We start from the raw sequence: 18,739 nt of genomic DNA, 5'->3' as shown, positions 1-18,739 counted from the left end.
CGCCGGGTGCCCCGCGCCCCCGTGGGAAGTTGAGGCGCCGCGATCCCTCAGCCCCGGCGGGAGCCGAGCGCGTCGCTCCGGGCGCTGCGGCAACTCAGCGGGCGAGCGGGCGGGCGGGCGATGCCGGCGGCTCCCCGTCGCTTGCCGGGCTGCCTGGGCGCGCAGCTCCCGCGGCGGCAGCCTCCCGCCGCCCGTCGCGGCATGGGGACGAGGGGCGCGGGGTGCCGGGGCGCCGCGCTCCGCCGCTCCGCCCGCCTCCCCGCGCCGGGCGCTGTGCAGGGGCAGGGCGCGGTGGAGCGGCTCCTCTTGCCGGGTGGGCGGCCCCTCCGCGGGAGGGGGGGCTGCGGGCGGGCCCGGGGCGGGGGGGTGGTGGGAGGTGGGCGCCGGAGCCGGCGAAGGGGGGCGGCGGGCGCCGGAGCCGCAGCGGGGGAAGCCGAGCCCACGCCTGGGTCTGGGACCCGAAATTCACGGAAAGTTTGTTTCTGGGACCTCGGCGGATGCAGCACTCTTGAAGCGCTCAGATGTGCGGCTCTCCGCGTTGCGCGCGCACACACACACACACGCACACACACACGCACACGCGGAGTCCAGCGTATAACCCCCAAACTGGACCAACCAGTCTGGATTTGTTATTCTTCTCATAGTGAAGTAGGTGTCCCATCACTACACAAAGAACCAACTTCACCATCATCCTCAGTGCATACTGGCACAATACTGCTGCAGAGACCCATATCCAGTCTGTATGTGAGAATTTCATCCCCTGCATCACACCTGAGGAGAGCCACTCAAATAAATGCGCGTGAACAGAAAAATCTCAAAGGTGGAATGGAGAGGCAATGACAACGATACAGGAAAAGGCAGAAATCAGTTACGAAATCAGCCAGACTGAATGTAGACTCAGTCATGAATTGCCTTTTACCTTTAAAATCCACCAGAGAAGCAAACTTCAATTTAGAATCATTAAATCATTAACATCTCTCTCCTCAATTTCCCTCCTGTATTAGCAATTTTTTCAGTACACAAAAGTAAGCCTACTTCTGGTGCAGTAAGAAATGCATCATTCAGATGTACCACAGAAGGCCATGTACTATCATCCACTTAGTTCCACTGTGTGGTTTTTGGATACACACAATTTTCTGTTCTCTAGATAACCAATGTGGCAGTTACCCTCATCTCTTCTAGAAAAACAACGAACTTAGTCTGTCAAGACACAAGAGTTGCAGAAATCAATATAGATGCATCTTAAGCCATAAGAATCCTTCTGAGTGTTGGCATGGAGCTTTCAAATTCCATCTCCAAGGTAAGTAAATATAGTGAATGGCTTTACATTCTAGACTGTAAAGCTGTGGGAAGTGTATCATCACCAAATTAATAAAAAGAATCAGAATCTGAGTTAATGAACCATTTTTGGCTTTGAAATCTGTAAGAGTTGTGATTGTCAAAGAAGTTGGGGGGAGGGAGAAACCTCTTCAACTGTTAGCGATCAGCTGTTGTCAGCATCAGAATCTGGACAAGTTACATCTTCCAAATGTACTCATAAAGATTCACCTTCACAAAAAAGCTCATATCCATGCTTTTAGCTGCAGAACTTATTTTGTGTCATGATTTAACCCTGATTGGCAGCTCAGTCCCACCCAGCTGCTCGCTCACTCCCCCCACAGTGGGATGTGGGAGATAATCGGAAGGGTAAATGTGCAAAAACTCGCGGGTTGAGATAAAGACAGTTTAATAGATAAAGCAAAAGCCACACACACAAGCAAAGCAAAACAAGGAATTCATTCACTACTTCCCATCGGCAGGCAGGTGTTCAGCCATCTCCAGGAAAGCAGGGCTCCATCATGCAGAACAGTTACTTGGAGAGACAAAACGCCGTAACTCTGAACGTCCCCCCTTCCTCCTTCTTCCCTCAGCCTTATATGCTGAGCATGACACCATATGGTATGGAATATCCCTTTGGTCAGTTGAGGTCAGCTGTCCCGGCTGTGTGCACCCCCAGCCTCCTTGCTGGTGGGGTGGTGTGAGAAGTAGCAAAGGCCTTGGCTCTGTGTAAGCACTGCTCAGCAGTAACAAAAACATCCCTGTGTTATCAACACTGTTTTGGTCACAAATTGAAAACATAGCCCCATACAGGCTGCTGTGATGAAAGATAACTCCACCCCTACCAAAAAATTTTGAAAAAAAATTGTCATTTAGTTTGATGACAGCTGGATTTTTTTTTTAATTACCTCAAAGAGTAGGACCCTTTGAGTTCTTCTGCACCACAGAGAACATTTCAACCACGCATCTTTGCTCAATGAGAATTATTTGGTCTCTACTAGTGTATCATCTGATCCCCCTGACCTATCTCAGTAAAATTACACTGTGTAGAGCCAGTCTGAATGCAGCCAAGAAGAATCTGACTTCACTAAGGTCTGATTGAAGACAGCAATAGTCAGTGGTTTCATATCTATTTGAAGGCAACACTTCATCCCCACAGATAATCTGATAACCTATAATGACAGTAGGAAGAAATTATTTGGCCCGAATGCAAGTCATTTTTTGAAGAAGTGTCACATAGTAGATATAGAAAAGCTTTTGCACATGGCCTTTTATAGGACTCAAAAGTTTGGAAAATGATCAAAACTTACTTTTTTATTAATTCATAGCTAATAATACTTTGCTCAGATATTTTATCAAGCTTAAACTAGTGTGTGAAGAGTGTATTACTATTGCTATTACTTTTACTATTATTCAGGGCAAATTCATTTAAGCACTCCCTAAGATGTTACTTTCCACTCCTTGTAGTTAAAATAATACCATTATCATATATACTTTCTCAATAGGACCCTACTACCTTTGGGTAGACATGGGTTTGCTCTAATATCTCCTCATCATAGCTCATAGCTACAGAAGTACTGTTACTAAGTATATAGTTTCTCTGTTACTGGGAGGAGAGCTATTTCAATACTCCAGTGATACACAGAGGAAGTTACAGCTGAGTTAGTTGTGGTAGCCCCTTAATGTACATAATGGTATGTTCATTCTGAAAATTAGTGAAATTAAAACAAATCACATAGTAGGACCAAGAAGAAGTAGAAATCTGCACAACTAGAACTGGAAAAAAAAAAAAGGCGCAGAAGCCCAGATTGCTAGGTCTATGCAGTAAATTGAGTTTGAAAGTTGATAAGAGATTTCATTCAAAAAGTTGTGCTAAAGTTTGAAAGCAAGTTTTTTAACCATATTATAAATAAATATGAGAATAAAATATTACAGTGACATCTTAAAATAACATCACTAACATGATCTTCACTACCTTCAGCGTAAATAATTTTTCAGACAAGCAAATGTCAATATCAACCCGTATTGTTGTATCAACTGTGTATTAACAGTAAATACATCAACAGTTCACAAGGTAAAACCATGCTACTTTGACAACAAAGCACATCCAGCTGTATTATATGTTTACCTTATTGCAAAGTTTTATAATTTTTTTTATGGAATCAATTTGAATCCAGTTAGAAAATTATGGGAATGAAAAGTATTAAGGACAGGATTTTTTTTAGTTGATATGTAGCAGATACAATTAGGAAGTTAGTAGTAAAAGATTGTCCATGATAGGGAACTTGTAGATGCTACATAGGCCTGGGCAGTGGTCACAGTATTTTTTGTAGTTCGAGATTCCAGGTATATTTCAACAAGAGACATTTACTGGTATCTAGATTGACAACTGTTGTACATCAGTGTAATTTCTCTGATGTTAATCAAGTGATGCTAGGTTGTCTGGTAGCTGTTGCAGTAAATGGTCGGAAAACCTCTTTATAAACTCTAGCTACGTTGGTTAAAGTTTTTACACGGTGGATAAGGACAGGCAGAGCAAATAAACGGTGAAGGTAATCATCCGTGTCACTGATAGGTGCCATTCCAGCTGTGGTACCTGCTGCTTACACAGCGTTTACAAAGTGGTGGGAAAATGCCTCAAAGGAACAAGGGAAGCAGAGTAGAAATACCAGGGGACTGTAGGGTGCACCAGGTGAGTTTGTGATACAGCCATTTCTGAAAGATAACCTGAGGGTAAAAGGCTCTTCACATGAACCAGAACCTGTGTGTTGTAAGAGGGCGATGGCAGCAACTAATGCCCTGCTTTTGGACAAGACTGAGAGGCAGTGAAGGGGAAATTAAGGATGACAGTTTGAGAAAGGATATTGTTAGAGAGAGCTATCTTTCTTATTTTCACTGTCCTTCACTAACTGTGAAATGCCTTGATTTTGTTCAGATCAGCAGTATTTGAGGGAAGCTTCCATCAGTATCACTAGCCTTCCAGCAGTATCACTTACAGCCTCAGAAGTTACCTTCTCCTCTCGGTAAGAGCCAAGGTAAAAGTAGGATGTTGACAACCTATTGTAGCACTGCTGCTCTCTTAGGAATGAAGTTTTGGGTTTTCTAGGAACCAGTTATCTTGCTTAAGTTCTCTTGCCTAAGTATTTTTGACAGTTTGGATCAAGGAGCCCAAATCAAGGACAAAAACAAAGCTTAGCGAGCTATGCAACAGTAGTTTGTAGGAAGCGCATGTATACCATGAGGCAATGGTGGCTGCAGACATTAGATCTGACCATCTGGAGAGAGGATGGAGTAGGCTGAGGTTCTGGGCATTGTGAAGAATAATTTCTCTGTTAAAAAAAAAGAATTCTGTATTTACATTTCAATAAAGTCACTAACTACATTTGTAATATCTGAGGATAAATAAGGAAATGCAGTATTATTCACATTTTACAGATTTCAGTATAACCTAATTTTCAGAATAGTGGGCATTTACTTAAGTCATAGTCTTACAAATTTTGTCAGTGAAGTATTGTGTTGTACAAGGTGGTGTAATATTAAAAGCCTGGAACGGGTATAGAAATGGAAGCACACGAACCGATAACTGTAAATAAGTAAAAATCAGTAGGCTTTCATAGTCTGAAATCTGAGCACCATAGTAAATTAGGACTGCAGATAACAAGCAATTGTAAGGAATGTTTGTTCTCTTCTGGTATAGATCAGTACAACCAAATGAAAAAAAAATCAAGGGAATTTTCAAGGCTTTTGCTTGAGTTGAGAGATAAATGCTACTGGTTCCTGAGAGCCCCCGTCATTACTGATCTATCCTATTTAAACACGTGGGTGAGAGTGTCAAAGGAGGGAGATGGTGTCCGTACATCCATGTGGTTATGCTTGCTTAAGAAGGTTTGTGTCTCTTTCCCCCCATGACCCCATGGTTCACCGACTGATCTTTATTCTCTGAACCTCCCAGGAGAGGATCATTTCTGCTTTCTCCTTGCAGCTGCAGTGCCAGTATATCACGGCCCTCAGCGAGTGCTCTTCTCTATACCCTCCTTCAGACAACTTATCTCCTCCTTGCCTTTAGGCCTTCCTGTTTGGGGTTGTTTTTCCATCGCTTAGCTACCCTTCTTCTTGCCCAAGCTTCTGCTTCCTTACATATCAAAGCGTACTGCTCTATCCCATGGTCCTTGTTGAAAGAAGAGCAGCATGCGGCATTAAACTTTCAGCCTTCCCTCCTCCCCTGCTGGCTCTGTCCGGTGCCGTCCTTCTCACAGCGATGAGCTGGGCTTCTCTCTTGGCTTCCCTTGTCAAGCAGCCTCATGGAGGAAGGAGGGAGAGCACTGAGCTTCTGTTTATTAAACAGTACAGACTTTTTGAAGCTGAAGCCGAATTCTTTTATATTCTGTGGGTCAACGAAGAGAGGAATAGACAATCACAGTTCCACTGATGAATATACCCGATGGACAGGTTGAGTTTCCCAGCCATCTGCTACAGAGCAGAAGGATGGAGCCCAGAAGACTGAAATCCAGTGAGTGGTACACATGTGGAAAAGCAGCAGGTTTTAAATGCCTTCTAGTTGGAGCTGGTAATAAATTAACTCTTGCTTTTACCACTTGGCAGAGAATTGGGAATAAATTTCTGCAGATGAATTAGGACCTTGTTTAACTTCCAGCAGAAAAATGAGGAGTTCTAGAAAAGTTGATGGACTGCATTCAATTTTATGATGCAGAAAAACGAACTGTTAACTTACAGAAATAATACCCGTGCGCTGTCATGACTTGTTCTCTACTTGTCTTCAGGCGCTGGGTATTTGTATTGGGAGAGCATGCTGACTTTAGTGCCAGTGCCAGTGTTTCCTTTATTTGCTTTTGACGTTTCACGTGTTTCTACTGTAGTGTCTGATGAGTTATATCACAAACTAATTGGAGTAAATTCTGATCAACAAGAAAAGAAGAAAAATGAGGGTCAGCAGTGTGGGAGGGAAAGCAATGATAGGCCAAGACTCACCGAGGCATGCAGAAAACCCAGGCAACAAGGGAAGGCAGGGAATTAGTAACAGATCGTATCACGGTCCGCCGCAGCCTTGGTGGGCCTTCAGCTGGCATCGGCAAAGCAGAACTGTTTCTTGTGCCAGTGCAAACAAAGATGTCACACGACTGTCCTTGCGTCCAGTGCCTTTGCTTATGTCTGGTGGTGGCTGGAGCCCGCTGGCTGTGGATACAGGCCAGCTCCAGACAGGGATTGTGTAGCTGTGTTAACCTGATCCCATGTCTGCCTTTCCGCAGCGTTTGTTTGCTTGAGCACAGTGCTGCACTAACGCTTCTGCCCGTCACGCACCTCCAGACTGACACGCATCTTTGAGCACAGGACAGACAAGACAAGTGTTATCTACACTGCTGCAGCTACACAGGGCTTTTTGGCTTTTTGACCCCAAACCAGTGCAGCCCGTTTGTACTTGGCTTATCTGAGGGGTGATCTTGGGGAAAGTCCATTCCTCTTGTTACCTTGAGAGACACAGCGCTGCTTTACCTTTGTGCTCTAAACGACAAAGCAAAAGGGCAGTAAATGATGTGGCACCTGAAAGTACTAACAAGTGAAGGTATTTAAAGATGCACCGTGATGAGAAGGGTGAATGAAGGAATCTGCTGCAATCTTTAATGAGAGGTACCTCAAGAAGTAGGTTTATTTTCCCCTGACTGTATGCCCTTATCTCTTTTTTCTTCTGATTCTATTTCTATTTTCCCAGTGAAGTGGTGTGAAGAGGAAGTTTTTCTTTCAACTGCATAGGATACTTCTATCAGCCTGTTAATAACTTGGGAGTAATAACATGGAAAGAGTTGTCGGGCATTTTCTATGCTACTTCCACATCTATGAAATGAAGCATAACAGAGCCACATTTTCTTCTTTATGTTGTGAGCTAAAGAATTAACCAAGGAAAGAAAAATATTTCCCTCTTTCCAAAATAAAAACTGAAATAAAAGAGGTGATGAGAACTTTACTTCATTTGCTTTCCTTCCTTAGCCAAGAATTCAAGTTTATTAAAGTATTTAAAAAAAAAAAAAGAATGCAAGAAGGATCTGTAGCAGTGTGCAATAAACATTCTCAACATGAGCCTCCTTCACTTTACTGGGGTGACTGTGGTTTTCACTGTATTATTTGGCATTGCAAATTATGAAATGTTCCTCCACTTCCTCAGTTTTAACCTTCTCAGTCACTGTTGTTCATTTTAAATTGAAGAACAAATTCTATCCTTGTAAGTCTGCTGCCAGTCCACTGCTCAGCTGTGCAAATTCCTTCTGCCAATCAAACCTAGACCCAAATAGTCAGCTCTCAGCAGTGGGCTTCCCTTTAAGATCCAAGTCTTGCTGACACCCTTTCCAATGTCTGCAGTCACTTCTCATTACCTCACTAACAAGCACATACGACTCTTAGGCCAATGAACTTAGCCTCCTATTAACACAGGCTATCCTGATGTACAACCTTTTTCAGAAACTTAACAAGGTCCTTTGCAAAACTAATCAGAGATCTTTCCCCTCTTACTTTCACTGAACAGCTATTCCAGCATTTTAAATTAGAAACCATTTTCCAGCTCCCAATTTTTATCCATCCCTGCTTTTGCAAACACTCCCTTGATTTAAACAAGTGCCTCTCCTACTCCTTTTGGTATTCTCATATATGTATTTCTGCATTGAAGACTAACAGGGAAACACTTCAGAGTCATTGGATTTTACGTGCCTGAGGGCAAACCTGAAATCCTGAAGTGGATGCCCAGCAGCGTTGTCACTGAATGTATTTATTACAGCACTAAGAGTAGCTGTTCTGAAACAAGCTTTGAATAGTTGGTGCCAGATAATTAATGACAGTTTAGTGAGCACAAACTCTGGAGAAGTGACTCTTTCACATATATGTCCCGCTCCATCAGGGTTCCTATGGAATGGAAGATTCCTATAGGCCACAAATGTCTTAATGCCCTCTATAAGAACTGAACTGAAGGCAGTAAAACCAATGTTTAGTTTTAGAGGTTAGAGGATTTCAGCAATTAACAGGTTTTTTTTTGATTTACTTACATATAGCCTTACAGAATGAACAGTTGTAATTGTTTTGTATGGGAGCTGTGTAAATAGCATAACAGAATGTGAACAAAGAGAAAAGATGTTTTCCTTATGCTCAACAGGTCAGGACAGGTAAGTGCAGATTTAGATGTTTTGCTGTATCTTATTCAGTTTTAAGATGATTGTAATAGTGCAACATTAGACAAATCTGCATTATATGAACAGTTAAATAAAATGCAGTGGACCAGAATATTAGAAATTAGAGTTTCTATATGCCGTGTGATTTGTGTATTTTTGTAGCACACATCACAAGCATGTATTTATTACTACGTGATGACAAGCAAATTATGACTATGGGACAAAGAGCAAAGTGAGTGGCCACTTTGCTACCTGACTCCACCTTACTTATCCACATCTTTAGTTGTGAGGTGCTGTTGTTATAAAAGAAGTCCGAGTTCCAGCAGCCTACAGATCTCATTCCATACCAATCCCATGCGGTATAGAACCTAGGGGTCCTTCTAGGAAAGTCCCCACGTTTGATTTGTCTTCCCGCTGGTATGAGAGAAGCATACAAAGTACATGGCTGCTCTAATAAGCAGACATAGCAAAAGTCCAGGCTTTCTCCTACAATACACCCCAAATGACACTTAGAGGACTAAATACAGATTTAGGAGTGGGGTTAAAACTATCTGACTCTATGTAGAGTTGAGTTTAAAGTACTACTTCACTGTATTTTAAAAAATTTTTGAAAAATAAAAGATAGATAATCTTTTTCTACACAAAAGGTAGATCTATTTTAAAATATTTCTTGCTTATTACTACCTCTTATTTTCCTCAAGAAAAAACTGTATACCTCTACAGACTTTTACATTACTGTATCTACACTACTGAGGTTTTCAACATTTATTTGTACAGACTTACATGTAGAACGTCCAAGCCTTATGATGCTCCCATTGAATCCAGATGCAGGGACTTGGTCTTGCGTTTGTAATTGCTTCCGTTATAAACCCCTATTTCAGAGTTTGGTTATAAAAAATGCTTCCCAAATACAATTTGGCATCTAAGATATCAGTCAAGGAGCATTTATTACTAGTTTGATTTCAGTGTGGCTTTTTGAACTTACAGATGTGTCCTGAGAGTTTTATCCATGCTTTCAGATATTTTAAAGATTTAAAATACCTTTGACTAGCAAATGGAAATCATCACACTATGATGTGGAATGATAGCATCCTCTTTAGCTAAAAATGCCATAAAACCCCTAAGTGGTCACTTGAGTTTTTTCTAAATAATAAGAATATAGTTACTTCATAACAGGCTTGCACTAAGGGTAAATTGCAGCCTTGCAATGCTCAAGTAAACATGTTTTCCCTTAAAGAAATGGAAGAGAATCCAGCTTTCTTAAGCGTACCAGCTACACTGTAAATAGTTAATCAGATAAGCTGCTGATTCCAGCTATAGGGTGGAATATTGGCTTCTGTCTTTTTGGGCTCACTGCAGATAAACTGAGCCAACCCCAGCAGGCTTCTCTTGTGTCAGCTTGTTTGAAGACTGCATGGAAGAACAACTTCCCCAGCACTTGGGGAATGTGAAAATTTTGTCAAAAACTCTGCCCAAGATCTTTTTTGTATTGTAGAGCCTAAGCAACCCAGGGGCATGGCTCTTTGACAAGGGTACAGAATTAGCCCTACACGCAATGAAGATAGGTCTGTTTAATCACTCCTCTTTACAATGGCAGTTAGGTAAGGTGGATCAGGCAGATGGTGAAGCCCACTTGGCCTGCTGAATTGCTTCCTCCTGGCACACACTAAGTTGCACCTGGAGCAAAGAAGGAGTTTTCTGGTATTGCTGCAGTTCATCACATCTAGCAACTGAAACAATAATAGAAAAATACTTTTAACCTATCTTACTGAGTGTGACTGACCAATAAACCCCTAAAATGCAAGAAGGCTCAGAGGAGATGGGCAAGGACGATGTGCCTGTGAAGCTCAGGGAATAATGCAGGGTGTGACTGATCGCAACTGTTGCAAAGAAGCTGACTTCATCTCGACACAAAACAGGACTGGAGGGTGGCCTTTGGTTTAGATAAACAGCTATCAACAGTTGAGTGGATCAAGCTCTCTGAGTTCACTAAAAGAGTGTGAATATTTCCCTGAGTCAGGCAGACCAGCATGGGGGGACTGAATACGTAGCTCAGCCCAACATAGAGTACACAAACTAGACAACTAGCAAAAGAATTTTGAAGAGAGGAATGGGCTTGAGCTGGCTTCAACCCACGTATGCCTTCACTGGGACACCCAGCATCGTGATGGTGAGCATATTATAGAGACCAGTAATGGGAATCACATTGGTGTTGTGCTTGAACTGTATTGCGTTTCAGTATATTTTGCATCACTGCTAAATCAGAAATCCCATGTAACATCAACCGCCTTCAAATAAGTAAATTTGATATTAAACATTACATCCTCCGTGCGTGGAATATCTAAAAGAACCTGGACAGCAAGTATTGGACTCTGACACTGAGGCCTGAGCTGACAAGATTTTTCTGGCCTTAAATTTGCATCTAGAAGAAAGTATTTCCTTGTCGCAATTAGTAGGTGAAACAGTTGAGAGTGCTATGCATTTAAAGAGCATCATTCTTCATGTCGGAATAGGCAAACACCAGTAATCACTCAAAAAGCCAGTACCGTCAAAGGCAAAGACCGAGGAAATGCATAAGCTAATTTAAGATTCTCCATGTCAAAAAATAAAAAAACAAGTCAAGAACAAGCTCAAACTTCCATCTTTACTTCTGAAAATCCAAACTTCCTAACAGTAGCAAGAGATAAAGGATTTTAATTCTTCCTACTTTGCAGAAAAAACTGCTCTGGTACTGAAAGGATATTGAACATCAAAGGAATACATAAATGCCATGCCATGCATAAATGCCATACATAAACAGCCATAATGAGTATGCAATATCTTCATTTACAAAAAGCTGGTGCACATTGCTATATCTTGAATTTCTTAGCCCCCACATACCCCTCAAAGTCAGTGGGAATCAAAAGTAAAATTGCAAAGTCCAGATTAAGCCATTTATAGCACCGGTGCCTATATACAAACAAGCTGATTGTCCAGACTCCCTTTATAGCCAATGTAGAGAGGTTGAGGTGTCTAGAGGTTAAATGTCCCTTAAAATGAGATGAATCACGTCCTCAGGGTGCCTATTTCTCTCCATTTCTTGCAAAGGAAGCTAGATGACTCTTAGCTGCAAATGTCAAATAATAGCATCCCTTGCTAAATGAGACGAACTCCACCTTACACATTAAATGTCCTCTGTCCATCTGGACAATACGATCAGGTTCTGAGTACCTCAGTCAAGCGTGTCCTGTAGATCCAGTCCCATCCTATGCTGTATTACTGTGGTTTTCTCACTGTAGGGAATGCTGAACCGTTTGTCCAGACCTAGGTGTCTAACGACCCCTGAGTCTCCCTAGGCTGGGACACTACACAGGAGACTCCCAGACTTCTGGAGGCTAGTGGCTTATGCCCTGGTATCTCAGGTGTTAGGAAGTTTAGGAAACTGAATCCAGTGCGCAACAACTGCAACCAATATGGGTGATTGTATCTGTTCAGCATTTGTTGCCCTATTAGCTTTTGCCTTGATTGTTTCTAGTTGACTTGATCATCTATGACAGGCAGGAATTAACTCCATGGTTTGCCTGTGGGTCCAATGAGTTTTAGCTGTGAAGAAAGATGACTTCATGCATTGTGGCTGTCAAGTATAAAAGTCAGCTATAAAGAGTACCCATTGCCAAACAGGCTCATAGTATTTTAAGATTTTCATAAGAACTGCTTCTTTCTAATGAATGTCTTCTTTAAGGAAGAACTGATAAAGAATTGAAGGATTTTGACCTGATATCAAACATTCTTGCTTGGAGTAGGGGTGGCTAGCAGTAGTGCAGTCCAATTTGTGTCACTGAAAGAAGTACCATGCTGCCTCCCAGGGATCAAAAAGTCTCTGGCAAATTAAAATATATGATGAGAAGTTAGATGTGCTATGGTGTCTCCATAGCGGAAAATAATTTGGCCAAATCTTGTAAGTGAGATTTAGGTGTTCAGACAAATGTTAAACCCAGTTTTCTAAGGTTCATTTCCACTTCTAACTATGGAAATCTTTGGTCTTCAACACTTCTGAAAACTGGGTACACAGAATTCTGGATTAAGAGCTTCACCCCATCAATGTTCAAAAATCTGGATTTTCTTTCATAAGGAATTTTTTAGGTGTATGGTTGTCTTTGATTCTAACCGGAATGCAATATCTAAGATGTAGGTATTAAACGATCTTCTCTAAGTTGGTAAAGTATCTGAGATTGTCTGAATGAAGCTGTCTGTGAATTAATTAACTAATTATTGTTCCTTTCTTTGTTCAGAGTTTTTAAACATTTTCCTGTTCTGAAATCTTGACAATTTTCTCATGGAGGTTCAGAGAGCTGGAAAGCAATTTTGGCCAACCAACAATAGATGTGCTGTTCGTAAATAGCTTTCACAGGAGTAATTTAGATACCGCCATAGTTTCATGAAGCACAGGATGAAAACCAATAATGTAGCTATTACCAAAAAATGAAATAATAACATTTTAAAACTATTACTTTTCATGCATAAATATGGATTATATACTACTACTCATCCATAAATCTCAAAGCTCTTTATAAAGTCTCTGCTATTTCCATTTTACAGATGTCCAATGTCCAAGGTGCATGCCAGGCCAGTGGCAATACAAAGAAATGAACATGGTCTCTTGAATGCTAGCTTAGTTGAACATCCATTAGACTATCATCTCGCAAGTCTACTAATTACAGCAGGTATTTTTACACAGTACAGTGAGTGTAAAGGAAATACTGTAAGGAGGTAGTGTACTACACGGATACTAAAACTGGGAACCTTACTAGAACATGACCAAAATTCCAAGTTTGTAGAATTTGTTCAGGCAAAACACTGGATTAAACAGGCCAGTAAAAGATACAGTGAAGAGCCAAACACAGAATAAACAGAGTATAAAACCTGAGTACATTTCATTATGATTTTAAACTCAGCAAATTTGGAAAAGAGCATAGGAAAGCAGGAGAAAGAGGTGTAGAGAGGCAGGACACTGAGTGTCCATATGCTTTTGTATTGTAGCATGAAGGCAGCATTCAGACTGATGGCAATTTTTTTAATGGAATATTGCTTCACTGGAAAATGTTGATTTGCTGAAATTGTTTGCAGGAATGTAGACATGTCTGATGGATGAAAACCTCCCTCCCTGGCTCCTTAGCAGAGCCTCCTCTCCAAGCTACAGGATCATCATCAGACCACCTGGAGGGATATTTCTGAGCCAAGAACATGGAAGTCCTGAGAGGCCCGATCTCCCCAACCTTCTTGGCTTCTTACAGCTCACTTGATAATGTGCCAGGTTTTTTGATTCTGGGGCTTCTCAGAGCAATTAAGGCTCCAAGGCTCCCCAGGCCTGCAATATAAAGCTTTTGGCTACTATAAGTTGGGACTGAAAATTTGTGAAAAAACTCAATCTTTTTTTTGGACTTGGAAGTCCATTTCCCTGCCATGTCAAGTACCATTTTTTTGTTCAACAAATATAGTTTAACTGTTATAAAACCAGTGTTTTCAGGTTGCGGTAGTGCTAGGTTAAACTTCTCTGTAGGGTCCCTGTCGCTTGACTCTTTATTCTGAAATAAGACTAAAACTTTCAATTTAGGAGAACAAGTTTAATGCTGGTAAGTGAATTATAAAACAGAACTAAAAAGTCATGCTCTGTCATATTTTGAACACCCAAAATATTTTTGTGATATGGAAAAGATCCCTCATTCCCTATTGCCAGGTCCTCATCCTGTGAGGGAGCTGTCTGCACCCGTTACTACTGCAGCTGAGTCTGCACTGACTGTCTTGAGAAAAAAGCCAAAATCAAAACCAAAACCCAAGTAATTAAGAGCATGATAAGAATTTTTTAGATTAAACAGTCTCCATTGTGGATTCTAACAAACGCTGCATTTTAGAAAGACAAACCTGATTAGCATCACAGCTTGCTCTTATTTATTACTCAGGATGTAAGAAGCCTGAGCGCCTTGATTCTTTTTTTAAACTCTCATAGATTTCTGAACATTTGCTGGTGAAATCTTGTCCCCATTACCGTCAACAAAAATTTCATTATGACTTCACTACATCCAGAATCGCCTTATTTTCAGTAGGGGTTTGTGGCTGTTATGACAGAATAGCTCCCATCTTCTGTTTTTGTCATGTTTTCTTCTTTCAAAAAAGGAACATGGTTCAGATCTAACTGGCAAGATTAAGCTTGTCAACAGACCCATGTTTGTGATATATCTGTTCAATGATCTTCTCCCTGTGGATCTTTTCTATTGCTTAATGCTGCAGTGTTCTTATATGTGTAATATACTCAGTGATTAAATCCAGCATTTAATACAGCTCTAGTATAATAAGAATTATCAGATGGATCCAGTCCAGCCCACCCGTTTTACCTTTTTCTCTCTAGTTAGGTACAGATTCATGTTTTTAGGAAGTATATCTTATCTGAGAGGAAATTGGGCAATGGGGAAGTGTAGGGGAGGAAGCTGCTTTCAAACACATACACAGGAAAATGACAAATGACAGGAGGTGCAGCTGTGATTTTTTAACATCTAAGGCTTTTTGTCAAGGGAATGGCAGCATAGGAAAGATGAATAGTCCATAAATTTAATGGAAACCAAATATAAGCCAAGTATCATGAATCGTGAAGTTTAAGGATGTCACTGTGTATTTATTGAACATTGCTGAAATCTGTGGAAGAACTGAATCAGCTTTTGACATGTATCAAGTAGTTACTTTCTCATGGTTTCCTGTTGGGTGATGTGACACTGGAATTTTGCATTTTTTTTTCCATGGTTTCCACGGCTGCCAGCACTTGGACAATGCTGTAAAACCTGTAAATTTCTTTTCCAATCTAGACTCACCTTCCCTGTGATATTTACATGCAAGCACATGTTCATTCCCTGGTTTAGATCGTGCTCCTCTGCTGACCAGAGGTGGGAACAGCCTCTGCTGTGGCCTATGCATACTTGGCAGCTCAGGTGGTGGATCAAACTCTTGTTCCTGTGTTGCGAGTACACTCGATCTGGGAATGGTGGGCCATGCAATGGTGCATTACGCTAACAGATTTCTAAGGGTCACTTTTTCCTGTGCACAAACTGGGTGCTCTGAGCCCCCTCTCTAGTGGAACATCACCTAGACAAGTGTTTGGAAATGGATGGGTCCCAGGTCTTGGCATAGTTATCCTTCATCTTAAAAATTCTTTTCCTTTAATCACATAGATAAAGCTTTGGGGTCCCATTGCAATTGGATACTAGTTGTGGCAAGAATCTACGTTATATGCAAAATAAGATAGGCCATTTTGATTTAAACAAATGAGCCACCTCTCTGTATGCCCTGTTTTAGATCAAGAACACAGAACTGCATGGAAGATAAAGAAAAAAGAGTTATCCCACAGAAAGGAACAGAGGAATGTAATGGAATAGTTGGGGAAATGGCTTAAAATCCAATTTCAGTAAAATAATTTTTGCACCCAAGTATCTAGAGGTAATACACCAGAGATTAACTACTTAAAAGCAAACAACCATCTTAGTGATTTATGATGTCATTCCTTGATCATCAGATGGAGAGTTAAATTAGCTAGATGGGATACACAGGGTTGTGGAATTACACATTGCTTTCTTCCAAGATATATGAAATCCATGTGTTATAACTTCCTTGAGGACTGCATTGTGGTTAGGCCACTTTGTGTTTTTTCAGTTTTCTTGTGAGGAAAGACTAATCTCACAAAGAAAAAGCAGTTCCCTAGAATACAGTCTGGATTTTATTAGGCACACATTACTACTGTTTCCTGACGTTGTTACTCTTGCAGTATAACTTTTGCACCAATTTATAAGCAATAGTGTGACTCAACATGCTGAAATGCCCTCAGAACAACTTTATAGATGGCATTTACAGACACTTATAATTTAAATGCAGTGAGTACATAAGAAAGCACATGTAAATAAGGGCCTGGCCCTGTATCCACTCAAGTTAGTGGCACAATTATCAGCCACTTAAGTAAGTCAGATTCATAGCTATGAACTTGCCAATTCTTTTTTCAATAAAAATGCATTTCATATGAAGGCAACTAACCAAACAATTTAGGTTTTACAGCAAATGGAAGGTAGAAGGTATATCACGATAATGTTTGAAATAGACATCTAATACAGCTAACATGAAAGAACAGAGTATGCCTTGCCTTGCCCTGCCTTGCCTTGCCTTGCCCTGCTTTGCCTTGCCTTACCTTGCCTTGCCTTCCCTACCCTTCCCTACCCTGTCCTGTCCTGTCCTACCCTGTCCTACCCTGTCCTACACCACCCTTCCCTTCTTCACGTGTAGACTTTGAAGTTTACTTTACTTTTCTGTTTGGCCAGTGCTGTCAGTGACATGGCTTTTCTAGCTGATATTTAGGAACACGGAGCACCACAAAACAGTGATTATCTGCAAAGCTAGATGCTGTCAAAAGCAACATGTGAAAATAAAATGAAAACCAGAGAGAATCAAATTTTTCTATTCTCAGTTACATCAAGCACACAGTGATGACTTTTCTGCCAAATGTCTTCCAAGAAGGAGGAATGAGACTGAAGTGAAAGTCCAGAATGGGTGCACCCAGATCAAACATTAAACTTATCTATTCCAGGATACAGTTTTTTGGAAGACAGGAAAGACGGGAATGTTTTAAATATATTAATCTATTTACCTAAGAATGGTAGAAACAGACAGCATGCAGTATTGCATGGTTTTAATGAGAAGCAGGTTTTGGTGGCATCACCTCTCCGGGGCTTGGGTCTGTGGCAACATTGGCTCCCTTGAGGCTTCTGGTCTTAGCCTGGTGTCCAAATTTTTATTGGCCAGACTGATGACCTGGTTAGGTAGCTATTTTGAAATGGGGGTCTGCCAATCAAAGCAAATTGGTTGCAGCCACATTTTGCTGCAAAGAGTATGTTCTCCTTTTTTCCCTCCTTCACTGAAATGTATTTATTCACGTACAGCATACGTACATGAGCAGCTGGAGGCAGTTATGCATCTGTTCCGCCCATGCTCTAGGACAGCCAGATGCGAACAACCTGGATTTAAAAGCCTGTGTACATGTTAGCTCATGCCCGGCACTGTGCTAACCCAGTTAGTTTCCAAAGTTATACAACCAAGTTAAAGACAGGGCGATCTGGGCACATGTCCCCTAGGTAGGCAGACTTGTGGCCTTCACGACATAAATGACCTTTATGCTGTGGGGATCTCCTCAAACAGGATTACTTTGCTAGAAAGGAGCATGTTAACTTTGATCTATTTTATGGGCATAAGAGACAGGTCTATAAGTGTTGTTTTGCCCTTTGCTTTTTCAATTTTCACTTACGCTTCTTTCTAAGCTGTGACCTTAATTCCTTTTGGGACAGTTTTCATCAAGCAAGTGGACATGTTCCAGAGATGGTTTATAGCTTTTTGACCCAACTAGAAGGAAAGGGACCATGGGCCCCACACAATAGAGCAGTCTGAGATACTTTGGCATTCTGATTATACAAATATTATTACTTAATTAAATGAAGTTAATGTTCATTTCCTGTAGAAGATTTTGTGCTGCTTAAAATGATCCAAATGCATACTAACTTGGAAATTTTCGATACTTTATTTACAGTATCTTAGAGTAATCCTATAACTTGCCCTGCAGATTATTATATTTAGGAAAACAAATAACTGCAGTTTAATTTGTAAACAGAATTATAACTTTATTATAAATTTGCTATAAACTCCTGAAAATAGGCTTTATAATGGAAACTATGACACAACCTTTTCCATCTTTTCATAACTCAATAAAGGTCTTTTTGGACTAGCCAGAACTGGCATAGAACAAATAAGCCTAATAAAAATGCTGTTAGATTTATTTGCGTTATACGCTGTTCACTTACAAATGTATTACAACTATCAGATTGAAAGGTTCTTTGTTTCTAATACAGCTGCTGAAATGGGCTGATGACTCAGTCTAAAATTTATAAAGAAAAGTATCGTTTTCAGTTACAGATTGAAAAGGGCCATGATAAAGCCTTCAGTGTAAATGAATAGTCTGTCTGTCAGACCATGACAATATTGTGTGTTACTCACAACTCAGTTACATTTTTTAGATATATGGACACTTTCTGCAGTTTCTGGAATTTAACTGCTAAAAGTAGCAGTGACTCAGCATTTTAAATGTTTTTGGTTTTGTTTTTTTCCTAAATAATGGTTTCTAAGGTGGTGCGGGTTCTAGAACTAGCAACCTCTGGATTTCCCCCTTGATGGTCTCCTGACAGGGAGTC

Source organism: Calonectris borealis, chromosome 1, assembly GCF_964195595.1.
Source record: "Calonectris borealis chromosome 1, bCalBor7.hap1.2, whole genome shotgun sequence".
Taxonomy (NCBI): domain Eukaryota; kingdom Metazoa; phylum Chordata; class Aves; order Procellariiformes; family Procellariidae; genus Calonectris; species Calonectris borealis.
Note: the sequence above shows the minus strand (reverse complement) of the source record.